The sequence below is a fragment of the Tinamus guttatus genome, unplaced genomic scaffold, assembly GCF_059628265.1.
Source record: "Tinamus guttatus ecotype Peru unplaced genomic scaffold, ASM5962826v1 Tinamus_guttatus_pri_ptg000565l, whole genome shotgun sequence".
Classification (NCBI taxonomy): Eukaryota; Metazoa; Chordata; class Aves; order Tinamiformes; family Tinamidae; genus Tinamus; species Tinamus guttatus.
The window spans coordinates 209,186-221,506 of NW_028289099.1; positions in this window are offsets into that span (position 1 = coordinate 209,186).

The window sequence follows — 12,321 nt, forward strand, 5'->3', positions numbered from 1 at the left end:
CTGTGTATCCAGCAATCCGTCTTCCACTTTGTACAAGACTGCTGCCACCTGTGAACAACTCCAAATCAGGATTAGTTAATGGCTCATCCCTTAGATCCTGACTGCTTGAATACACATGTTCAATAGTCTGCAGGCAATCATGATATAGAGGTTCAGAGTCCCCTAATTTGGAATTCAAAAACATTGCTGGGTTAATTGCTGTGGTAGTTTTAAGCTCCACATCATCCTGTTCTAATAGGACAACCTGATATTTCAGCATATGGCTGGGAGACAACCAATGTCCTGCTTTTTGTTCCAGAACAGATATTGCCATATGTGATACATAGACTGTGATCTTCTGTCCAATTACCAGCTTTCTAGCTTCCTGAATCAAAAGGATGGTTGCAGCTACGGCCCGCAAACATCCTGGCGATCCTTTACTCACACTGTCCAGCTGTTTGGAGAAGTATCCCACGGCCTTCCTCCATGCCCCCGATTTCTGAGTTAGCACTCCCATGGCCAGGTGTTGCCATTTGTGTACAAACAGCTCAAAGGGCTTTGATAAGTCAGGTCATCCAAGTGCTGGTGCCGACATCAGGGCCATTTTCAAGTTTTTAAAGGCTGCTTGGCATTCAGGAGTCCACAATAGGTGGTCCTCTTTCGACTCCTTTAAGGTTTCATAAAGGGGCCTTACCGTTGATCCATAGTTAACAATCCACAGTCTGTACCAGCTGACCATACCCAGGAATTCCCTCATCTCTCGTGCAGTTCTTGGTTCTGGAGTTTGGCAGATTGCCTCTTTCCTGTCGTTTCCCAGTCTCCGTTGTCCTCGTGAAATCTCGAGACCTAAATAAATCACAGTCTCCTTTCCTATCTGAGCTTTACTTCTCGATGTATGATATCCTCCTTGTGCCAAGAAATTTAACAGGCATATGGTCATTTGTAGACATTCTTCCCAAGTTTCAGCTGCTAACAAAATGTCATCTACATACTGCAATATTGTTCCTTCTGGGTTTTCCTTTTTCCACAACTCCAGTTCCTTTGCCAATTGATTGCCAAGTATTGCTGGACTGTTCTTAAACCCTTGAGGCAGCACTGCCCATGTGAGTTGCATTTTATGTACAGTAGTGGGGCTCTCCCACTCAAAAGCAAATATTGCCTGACTGTTTCTATCAAGGGGTATGCAGAAGAAGGCATCCTTTAGATCGGGCACGGTGAACCATCCGTGGTTCTCCTTTAAATTTGCTAGTAAGGTATACGGGTTAGCCACTACTGGGTGGATATCTTGTACAATTTGATTTATTGTCCTTAAATCTTGGACTAATCTATACTGCTCATTAGGTTTTCTCACTGGTAATATTGGTGTATTATATTCTGATTCGCATTCTCTTAACAACCCATACTTCAGAAACTTACTTACTGTACTTTCTAGGCCCTTCCTTGCTTCCAATTTGAGGGGATATTCTCTTAGTCTTACCAGCTTAGTCCCTGGCTTTAGTATAACCTTAACCAGGTCCGCCAGCTTGGACCGACCTGGAATTTCTTCTGCCCATACCAGGGGGGTCACTGCTTTCTCCACTTCGATCAGGATCTTTTCCTCCTGCTGGTCCAGTAACACAAAAGCACCCGCCTGAGCGGCTTTTGATTCAGGTATCAATAACTGCAGATCCCCATCTTTAAAGATTATGTTTGCCTCTAATTTGCTTAATAAGTCCCTACCAATGAAAGGCTTAGGACAGTTGGGCATATATAGAAATTGGTGAGTCATCCATTGTTTCCCTAACTTGAATTTTAGAGTTTTTTTTAAAAAGGATACTTTTCCTTGTTCCCTGTGGCACCAACAATGCTTATGGTTTCAGAAGTAAAATTTCCTTTCCAAGTAATAAGGACAGAATAGGTAGCTCCTGGATCTATCAAAAATTCTATTTCTTCATTCCCCAGTCTTAATGCACCCGGAGGTTCAGCTGGAGTTGAATCCCCCAGTCCCCGTCAGTAATGTTAATCTAATGCCATTAATTTGACTGCCTTTAGAGCAGGGTCCAACTTCTCTGCTTGTGGAAAGTCATTTTTCCAGTGTCCCTTTTTCTTTCAGATTACTGTATTGGAGATGGAAATTTCTAGAGTCATAAAAAACTTCTGTGGGAAGCAGAGGCCAGACCTTGAGAAAGAAGATGTTTGCCAGCCTAGGCTGAGCGATAAGGAGCATGGATGAGCCCGGTTCACAGGCAGCCCCCTCCGAAAACCAGTTGAAGCCGGCCGCTCAGCTAGGCTTGTAGCCAACTTAACCACAGACGTCCCCCAAACTAGCTTTGGAGATCAAACAACCCCAGCGGGGGGAGTTGCACAAGTGAAGGTGGAGTTTGTCCGCCCCCTGGCCTGCCTCCTGAGTCGTACTGACCCTACGTGCCAGGATGCACCGGGCATAGAGAGGACTGCGCAGAGAGCGGGGGGAGGAGAAACTGCTAACTCTGAGGCCTATGCTGGCTCCGTGAGAGCCGGTCAGCAATGCTCTCTCTGATCTGTCAGCTCAAGAGGGTGTTCAGGTCCAGTATCCCACTGGCAGGTATCACCTCGTGAGTAGTTATCGATACTTTGCTTCTTTTATGTGCTTTCAGATGAATAAATGCTCGATGTAGTCACCTTTTTCTGCATGATTATTGCCGAATCCCAAGCACATCTGGAAGAATTGCACACTGATCCGCTGTGCGGCGGGGCCCTTTAAAAGGAGATGCTGCTTTTCCCCGTCCTCTACCTCTTCCCATTCCTGGATCGCTTCTGTTATCCCCCTCCCACCACCACCTCTTCCTCTCTGAAAACCTCTTCCCGAGAGGGCATTTGTGCCTGAGCCAATGCAACTGCCAAGATTGCAGTGTTATACTTGTTCTATATTTCTTCTCTGTTATTGTATACATTACTGTGAGAAACTGTGGGAAGCTGTGGGAACGGTGAAAGTTAGGAGTGAGAAACTGTGAAAGTTAGGAATAACAGATTAGCAGATAGAGAAACCTAAAACACAGGCTGGACACACCGATCTCTGGTTGGTTACCTGTTGTCCGTTAGCAGGATTGGACCCAGATAGCAATAGAGTCAAGGAAATGGCTGGAGGCAAGGGGAGGGAGGGCGTGGACAGCTCATGGATAGTGCATGCTCGCATACTCGGAGAATATATGTTTGGTCTGATGCTCAATAAAATGACTTTTGGCTTCTGGTCCTAAACCTTAAGCCCCTGCTCCTTCGATGATTCCCACACCTATTAACTGAGATATTGACATTCCAAGCATGCCTTCCACTTTCTGAAGTATTTCCTTATATCTGGTGCTGATTGTGCCCCAAATAACGCTGTAAAAGTTATCCACGGAGGCACCAATATGTACATCACGGAGGCACTGATATGTAGACTGGACCCCTTATCCAGAGAGGTCTGCTGCTTGCCAGGGGCCCGAATAAAGGATGTTACAGAAAGGCTCCCAAGGCTTGTCCAGGAGTCTGACTATTACCCACTGGTACCGTTTCACGTGGGCACAAATGATGCCACAGGGAAACTGAGGGATATCAAGTGTTACTTCAGAGCCCTAGGGATGGCCGTCAAAGGTATGGGAGCCCAGGTAGTGTTCTCCTCTATCCTACCAACGAGGGGAATGGATTCAAGGAGGAGAAGGCAGATATGGCAGATTAACAACTGGCTGCGCCGCTGGGCTTGGCAACAGGGTTTTGGCTTCTGTGGCCATGGGACTCTGCTTTACGACCACCAGCTAGTGGGGAATGATGGGATCCATCTCAGCAAGAGGGGCACACATCTCTTTGCCAAAAGGCTTGTCAACCTGGTTAGGAGGGCTTGAAACTAGACGGGAAGGGGAGTGTCACACAGACACGGCGAACAGTACCATGCAGCCTAGGTCAGAGGGCTTCCAGCGGGAGTATGCTAGTGGGAAGGTGAGGATAGGAAATGATCACAGAGGGTCCTCTTTCACCCCTCCGGGGAAAACTGCAGGCTCGGTTACTTCCCTGAAATGCCTGTACACCAATGTGCGAAGCATGAGGAATAAGCAGGATGAACTGGAGGTCTGTGTATGGTCCCAGCGTCATGATCTCATTGGAATCACAGAGACATGGTGGGATAGCTCACACGACTGGAGCGCTGCCATGGAAGGCTATGTGCTCTTTAGGAAGGACAGGCTGGGAAGGCGAGGTGGTGGAGTTGCTCTTTATGTGAGAGAGCAACTGGAACGCATGGAGCTCAACCTGGGAGTGGATGATGAGCGAGTTGAGAGCTTGTGGGTAAGGATTACAGGGCAGGGTTAGGTGGGAGACACTGTGGTGGGTGTCTGCTACAGGCCACCTGACCAGAATGAGGAAGTTGATGAGGCCTTCTACAGTCAGCTGGATATTGCCTCACAGACACAGGCCCTGGTTCTCATGGGGGACTTCAACTACCCTGACATCAACTGGAAGGACAACACAGCCAGGCACAAACAGTCCTGGAGGTTCCTGCAGAGCGTCGACGATAACTTTTTGACGCAGGTTGTGGAGGAGCCAACGAGGAGAGGTGGGCTACTGGACCTGGTGCTAACAAATAGAGAGGGACTTGTTGGAGATGTGAAGGTGGGGGGTAGCCTCGGCTGCAGTGACCATGAGTTGGTGGAGTTCAGGATACAACAAGGAGGAGGCAGGGCTGTAAGTAGCCTTGCAACAATGGACTTCAGGAGGGCCAACTTTAGCCTCTTCAGAGACCTCCTCGGAAGAATCCCATGGGCTAGAGCTCTAGAAGGAAGGGAGGCCCAAGAGAGCTGGTTAGTTTTCAAGCGGCACTTCCTCCACGCCCAGCAACAGTGCATCCCTGTGTGTAAGAAGTCAGGCAGAGGGGGCAGGAGACCTGCGTGGATGAGCAAGAAGCTTGTGGCAATGCTCAAGCAGAAGGTGGCAGTATATAGAATGTGGAAAAAAGGAAATTTCTCCCCTGGGAGAAATACAGGAACATAGTCAGGGAATGCAGAGATGCGATAAGGAAAGCTAAGGCACGTTTGGAACACAGTCTGGCAAGAGACGTTAAAAATAACAAGAAAAACTTATTCAAATATATTAACAGCAAAAGGAAGATCAGGGAAAACGTGGGTCTGCTGGTGAACGGGATGGGCACCCTGGTTGCGAATAACACAGAAAAAGCAGAGTTGCTGAATGCCTTCTTGGCTTCGGTGTTTACCAAGGGCAGCCCTTTAGAGCCCCAGGCCCTAGGGACAAGAGAAGAAGCCTGGAGAGAGGAAGACTCGCCCTGGGTAGCGGAAGATTGGGTCAGAGAGCACCTAAGGAAACTTGATACCCACAAATCCATGGGCCCTGATGGGATACACCCCAGAGTTCTATGATCTTGCTAGCTTCAACTTCAGGATCCAAGTCTGTTCATTTTTCAAGCAGTCTCACAAAGCTGCTCATGAAAAGCAGAGGGATCCTCAGGCTTACCCTGTACAACTTGATATAGTTTTGCAACAGGTCTAGGCACTCCATGCTTTTTTCCATGCAACATTAACTGCTGATACTGTTTAATCATTAACCTGCACACCCCCATTTTTGATCCCAATCTGGTTCTTGGGCCAGCATAAAATGTTCCAGTCTGTCCGTGGTATTTTCTCTCTCATTTTCCTCTCGAGCTTTATCCAATACCATTTGGTTTTCCTTGAGAGCAAGTAAAATATTCAGAAGCATTTGTAAATAGCTGACTCCTTCCAATGCATTAAATCTGCAATTGAAAAAGGAACTTTTACATATGCAGGCATTCCCTCTGCTCCCACTGCCTGATGCAGTGGAGCCTGAATCACGGTGTTCTGCTGTGCTCGAGTCCTGCCTGCAATTGGGCACAATTCCTCACTTCCTTTATCGTCAATCCCCCCTTTCCCGAGAGACCAGCAATTGCACATCCTCAGACCAACAATTGCACATCCTCAGACCATCATCCACTTACAAAGTCTTTCAAACAATTTTCTCAGTACTGCAAGCCAAACAAAACAGACACCTTCTTTTTGTCCTCCATCATCATTAACCCATTCAAATCAAATACCAAAAATCACATTTCCTTCTAACATCTTCAAATCAGATATCAGCAATTTACATTTCTTTCTTGTTTCATGATCATTTCTCAGAGAAAAAAAAAAACAACAAATCTACATATGGAATTTCATCCCACTTATCCTGCCAGCTGCAAAACAACATATTACAAAATTGTGTTACATCTTAAATTTCCATTCTTTGGCCTCTTTTCTCAATCTTCTAGAGCGTATAGCAGCCACCAATGATTACAATACTCCATAAGTCGTTTCCAAGTAAGGGGATCTCCCCCTACTATTTCCCAGTCTTTTAAAATACATCCCAGAGGAGATCTTTTCAATATCCCTTCTTTCCCTCCTTTCAAGGAACAAATATTACCCATTATGTTGATGCATTATGGGTCTGCCTGCCCTTTTTCTTATAACAGTCACCAAATGCAAAATTGAGACACGAGCAACCGACATGAGAATACCAATGCCACTCTGAATTTTAAGACGTCACAATTAACCATTGAATACGAGATCCACAGGAGGAAACCTGATACCCTTCCAAGTTTTGACACCACAGTTATCCCGCAATACAGGCCTGATTTTTAACCCTTTGATTGAACTTTAACCCACAGGATCCTGATTTCAACCGGTTACCCTTTATGCTGCAGCTACCCTGAAGCCCTTCCCTGCGAAGCTTTTGCTTCGTCTGATGGGAGAGCTTTTGGGATTAATCTAATCCCTACCTGCAGAGCTTTCACTTCGTCTAAGGTGGGCACCTTTGAGGTGGGAATCTAATCTACCCCTCGACAGAACCTGTCCCTTCCCTTAGATATGTACCTTTTCCCAACCCTGCAAAGCTTTTGCCTTGTCTTACGGGCAGGCAACCTTTTTAAGGAGCTTTTTATAAAGAAAGGAATGCCTTTACCTTCCCAGGGGTCTTGCTCAGATCCCTTCGGTCCAAGGAGCGGAGGTTCTCCCCAAGAATCCCTCAGTGCCAGATTGAGGTCCTGCGATCCCACAGATCTATCGAGATTCAGAAGCAGTGTCCCGCCTGGGCCGCCAGAAACTGTCACTGAAAACCGGGAATAAACCTCTTAACGGCAATGGAGTATTAAGAAGCAGGCATTCACTTTATTGCAGCACTGAGTGCGCAGGGGATTGTTCCACCTATCGTGCACACTGTTATTTCTAAACAGCTAAAACTGTTATTTCTCTATTATATACATATGCATTAAACTCTAGGAATGATCATATGTATTCATTCTATTTCCTGGAACTAATTACAATATATCCCACCCCGACGTGTGTGCTCCCTCTGGCCCTTTGGTGGTCTCTGGTGGTCTTTTGAGACCCCTGGTGCTCGTCTTTCCATATCCATTCCATGATGTCCAGGAACTCACTTCCATATATGGCTTCATTTTGGCTCAGAAGGCCCTGTTTTGGTCCAACTGCTCAGTTTCAGCCAGTTCCTTGAAGATATGGTAGTCATCTTCATCTCGAACCACTATTTGCTGTTTTCTCTGTATTCTCTCATGATATACCAGCAACATTCATTGTTTTGTCCATATTCGCTCATAATGTACCAGCAACAGCAGTGAAAATATGTCCTTGGGTGCATTCCCTTCTGGGGTTTCTGAAAACAGTTTCTGTGAAGCGCTGCCTGTGCCCTGAATGCTACTGTTAAGGGCTGGATAGCAGCTGTAACACAACTTTTTTTTTTCTGCACTTGTGAGCTCCAGTCTACTCTTCAGCAGTCATTTTCTGGGATTAAGAATCTTCAGTACATGAAAATAAATGATGTACTCTGTGCAATGCTTCAGCCAGCCCACATCTCTATTTCTGTTGAGCTGCAGAATAATTATGCAGAATGCTGAAAATCAATATCCAGGGATATGTGGCAATTTGATTCAGCAATTTATTTGATGTAAAGAGGGAATCATTTGCTATGCAGACTGCCCAGGTAAACAAAAATCAGTTACATTGAATTTCTAGTGGAAATTAAGGAGAATATAGTTTGACTAGGATATTTTTAAAGCACCCATTAAATATCCATGAATAGCTTGTGAATCTGTGCTTCTCAAATATCAACTTATACAAAAGAAATAGAAGATGTGATGACTGGTGTAAATATTTTACTCTTGTTTTTTTTTCTGACCAATGAATTGCTTATCTACATGCACATTATTTCATTATTGTGAAGCAACATTGTGTAGACCTTTTTTAGTTTTCCTGTTGCCAAATATTGATTTTACCTGAACAGAAGAGTAGTCCAGTAATGAATAGGTAAGTTCACCTAAGTACCTTGCTGTATGTATATGTCTGCCTTTCTCAATGATAAGGCTGACCAGTGGCATAAATGTCATTTTAAAAATCCATCATTACTTAGATGGCAATTTGAAAGTGTCTAATAAAATCAAAGTATGGTCTTATTTCAGTGAAGGCTGTAATTAACTTCCTATGTGTAAATACCGAAACGTCTTAAATAATTGCTGTTGTCTTTAATTATTTCTGTCTTCGGGCATTTGTTCTGTCATTTATCTGTGTGTTTTTTTTCCTAAGTTTCATTTTCTTATCTAATTAGATAAATTGGAATATTAAATGAGTTGAATATATCTTGTGCATTAGATTATTTCAATAAAGAAAGAAATAAAACAATTGTGGGTTTTCTCCTTCTTATAAGTGAGATTGTGCAAGTCATCAATTGGAGTGTTCTGGAGTCTGAAGTTTTCATGTCTTACAGTGTGATGAAACACATGGCACGCAGCCACCAGTAGTTCTGTCAGAGAGCTGAGCTGAATTGTGCAGTGAACGTTTGCAGGGAGGAAATGAAAGCTCAGAGAATTCATCTGCCAAATTCTTCTGAGCGCTCCAAGTCTGGAAAATGTCCAGGAATGCTTCTGAAGTTAGCTTTCCTATGCGCAGACCTGCTCTTTAGATAGCTCTTCTTGAGTTTTTCAACTTATTCAAATTAGGTAGTGTAGCGCACTTTTGTAGAAAGTCACCAAAGGCATGAACTGTCCAGTACACAGATTTATACCCATTTTGTGCTACTGAAAGCAGAGTTAATAAAGGTATATTATTTTTGCTTATACTCCTCATAGCAATACTCTAAAAATAAGAGAATGCATGCTTATGTAAAAAACAATCAAAACATGCTAAAACTTCTTCTGCCTTCATTTCTACTTCCAAACATTCTATGGGTTTGGATCATGATTGCTTGGACAGGCAATGTCTTCTATCTGAAGTGCACCACTGAAGTTAATTTATCATGTTTTTCCAGCAAGTCTTCACAAATTTCTTGTATATTTGGCCTAGTCTTCAGTGAGTCTTGTACCTTCTACCTTTTTTAAATTACTGAGCTGTTAACCTTCTGCATTTCTGTCTGTGTAAAAATCATTGTAATTGGATGATATGTGGGCAGCATGAAAAGGCAGCAGAATTATTCCACAATATAGAATGAATACCTTTTCATAATGGGCAAATTGTATATTGTATTAGCTGAATAGCATAAACATTAATATGAGTTTTCTAGGTAGAATCTGAGTGCATCAGATGCCTCTAAAATGTCCAGAAGATATTTTCCCTCCTCTTCCCTTCTCTCTGGTAACACTGAGCAAAGCAGAACACTGGATGGTGTTCAGCAGAAAACAAACAAATAAACAAACAAAACATTTTGCTCATCACTTTACTGGCTGTTACCAGGAGTACACTGCTTTTTGTTTCATGGATGTGTAGAAACCAAGCATTTCTTTTATTTCAACCTATAGGCTCTTTATGGTTAGTTGTGGTGATGGGGAAATTCTTTACTGCTGCTCCTCTCCCTGCTAAGCTTTTGAGAGGAGGTTGGCCTAGGAGCTCCCTTGAGAGCCCTGGCCTGTTTTGACCTGTAGTTGGAAAGCCAATGTGAATCTTGTGCAATTTCTGCTCATCACCAGTCTCAACCAGTCTGCCCCATTCCTTCTGTTTCTTGTACTCAGAAATGCCTGGGGAGGCCAGTACAGATTGAAACCTATGTTTGCCTGTTTGCCCTCAAGCTTTGATGAAACTACTCTCAGGATTAGTCTTTCCTGAGCTACAAGGAAGCTACTGTTGATTCAAAGAATTAGATGTGAATGGACTGAGGCTGATGGCTCTTTCCATCTTTTAAAGTCATGGGTTTTAGGTATCCAGAATAGCTGGTATAGAAAAAAAAGAGCAAGCCTGTTTCCTTCTCTCAGATGCAAAGATGAGCTGAGTGGAAAGAAATGTGGGCATGACCCATGTGCTGTGTCTGAGAGAAAGTTTTGAATGTTTGAATTCAGGACCTCAAATGGTGTGATGAAATGGAGTTCACAGAGGAACTTGAACTCTTCTTTTCTAGCATAGCAAAGCTGAACAGATCTACTGGTGTCCCGCTTCCATCAGGACTAAACTATCCCCCAAAATAAATAAGAAAACAAGCTAATAGCAATAGAAATTATCACTAAGCATCAAAGAGTAGATGCTGACTTCCTTAATTTTCATCTTTCTGGTAGGATGCCTGCTTTAGCCACACATGGCACAATAAACCAAGAATTCTGTGGAAAAAGCTTTTGTTTAATTAAATACCTATCGAATCTGAAACATGTCTGTGCTGGAATGAGAGCAAAAGAGCTAGAGGAATAAAGAAATTAAGTAGATTGCAAATAATGTAGGCTCCTTAATACAGCAAGGGAAAAATATAGCAGTTGCTTGCTTCAGTTTCCATCTTAATGAATGAAAATTGCATAGCATATATTTTGGAGCACTAGAGTTGAATGAATGCTTATAACTTATTTGGGAATTTTGCATCTTTCAATATCAGTAAATTTATCCACGAGCAGTTTGCTGACTGCGCAACTGGTTTTTTGCAGGAAGTTGTCAGGATTGTGCTCTTGGTCTTGAGGAGCAGCTACAGGCTGCTTCCATATTCGATATACATAAGCAAACAAGATAAGGAACGGTTCTGTAACAACACCCCAAATTTTAGGTGGTTTTGTTGTCCAAAAAGTGTCTTTGCAGCCCTGTGTGCAATGAGCTAGTAATCCCACATGCAGGAGAGACATTTGCTCCTTTATTTCAGAGTTGCGCTAGGCCAGGCGCTTGGTGGTTTCCCACAAATCGAGCACACCCTCTCAACTTTCCAAACCATATTGATACACTCAGTAATCACCCCAAGCACATCCCCAATCTTACACTGATTGGTTAGTAATTTTCATACAATTATAATATTGCTTACTCATGGTGCCCGCTATTCTGCATGCTCAGTGGAGGGGTCTTCACCTGGGCAAGGGTCTTTTTGACCCATGGGCGTGATTTTTAGTTTTAAAATGAAGGCCGTTCACTTAAGGATACATGGAACTTGGGTTTTCCTGCCAAGTTTGCAAAGTGTTAAAAACATTCTGATTTTAATGAGCAGCTCCAGATTGTCCTTGGTTAAAGAATGCTAATTGTCTGCTCACTGTCTGCTCTGCTGCTAAATTTCCTACGGACATCTGTTCTACTTACAGAATCACAGAATCATAGAATCACAGAATGGTTAAGTTTGGAAGGGACCTCTAGGGATCATCTAGTCCAACTCCCCTGTTCAAGCAGAGACACCAAGAAAACATGGCACAGGATTTTGAATATCTCCAAAGAAGGAGACTCCACAAGCTCTCTGGGCAGCCTGTTCCAGTGCTCTGTCACCCTCACGGTAAAGAAGTTTTCCTCATAGGGAGATGAAACTTCCTGTGTTTTAACTTACACCCGTTACCCCTCATCCTGTCACCAGCCACCACAGAGAAGAGTTTGGCCCCATCCTCCCTACATTCACCCCTCAGGTACTTGTACATGTTGATCAGATCTCCTCTCAGTCTTCTCTAGGCTAAACAGGCTGAGCTCGCTTAGTCTTTCCTCATGCAATAGATGCTCCAGTCCCTTAATCATCTTGGTCGCTCTACAATGGACCCTCTCTGGAAGTTCCACGGCCCTCTTGTCCTGGGGAGCCGAGAACTGCACCCAATGCTCCAGGTGCAGCCGCACCAGAGCTGAGTAGAGGGGGAGGATCCCCTCTCTCGACCTGCTGGCAACACTCCTCCTGATGCAGGCCAGGATCCCAGGATGCACTTGTCCTTATTGAACCTTATGAGGTTCCTCTCTGCCCAACTCTCCATCCTGTCCAGGTCTCTCTGAATGGCAGCGCAGCCCTCTGGACTGTCAGCCACTCCTCCCAGTTTGGTATTGTCTGCAAACTTGCTGAGGGTGCACTCTGTCCCCTCGTCCAAGTCATTGATGAACAAGTTGAACAGCACTGGGCCCAGTACTGAACCCTGCG